The sequence below is a fragment of the Rhagoletis pomonella genome, unplaced genomic scaffold (genome assembly GCF_013731165.1).
Source record: "Rhagoletis pomonella isolate Grant_MI unplaced genomic scaffold, Rhpom_1.0 Rhpom_scaffold_00006, whole genome shotgun sequence".
Lineage (NCBI taxonomy): Eukaryota > Metazoa > Arthropoda > Insecta > Diptera > Tephritidae > Rhagoletis > Rhagoletis pomonella.
Genome location: NW_023458560.1, coordinates 38,429,760 through 38,430,913, shown reverse-complemented (window position 1 = coordinate 38,430,913; position 1,154 = coordinate 38,429,760).

Below are 1,154 nucleotides of genomic sequence, written 5' to 3'. Positions count from 1 at the left end.
TAAACAAAAGTAGCAATAAAAAATCATTACAATAACAACAAGTGTAGAGTGTTAATGTGTTTTAATTAAAAAATAAAAGACAACTGAAACAAGCGCTGAGATTCGCATTCGAATGGATAATTTCATCGACCAATTGATATCAACATACTTTCATTAATAAGAAAAAATTTAAAGGTAAATGAAAATGAAAAAGAAAAATTAAGGTTCAGATATAAATTAGGGCTGAGACTATCCGCATATTTGGATATCCGTCAAGTATTCGTATATGTATACGGATAAAATCCGGATATCCATTGTATTTTGCGATCCGCATCCGCAATTAGAGTTAATATCAGTTAATTTGGTGATTCGAATCTACAGTTATTCGAATTTTTAATTAGATATTCAAATATCCGGACTATGCGGATATTCAAAAAATTCATATAGACTACCAGCCCTAATGTTCACATATTCAAAATATCAACCTCGTCGAAAACCCAAAAAAATGGTAAAAACATTAAACTTTCTCGTCAGCGATGAGCTTTGAGAGCTTTTACTGTTGGCTTCAGTAATATATAGGTGGCAGCACTATTTAGAACTTTTGTCTATAAAAAAAGTACTGTCAAACCAATTGAACTTGACTTTCAAAAAAAAAAAACAAAAGCGTTTTAATTTTTTTTAATTGTCCAAATTGGCGTATTTTTAAACTTATTGAACTATTATTTTTTAAACTGGCAACATTTGCAAGGTATTACCCGTTGAATGCCATCTTATACGGTGTTTACATGAGGCTATTTTACAGGCATATTTCAGTTGAAAGCAATGATGGCCTTTCAACTAATCGTCTCCAATGAAGTTAGGGGGCAGCCAAGTTTTGATTCAACTGACCGCCTCTAAAATTGCCTGTAAAATCGCCCCATGTGAACACCGTTTCAACGACATTTCGTTTCATACAGAGCTGGACCGAGAGAGCTTTTACTCTGCTCACAACTACATATCGGCACTTGAGTGGACGATGGTCCTACATATCTCGGAAGCCAGTTCGAAAACGCCCTATCTCAGAAAACTTTTCAAGAACGCACTATTTCAGAATTTGGTTGAAGAACGCCCTATCTTAGAACCCACACAACCCACTACCTTTGCTTTGTAATAATCTGGGTTATCCCTGAATCCAT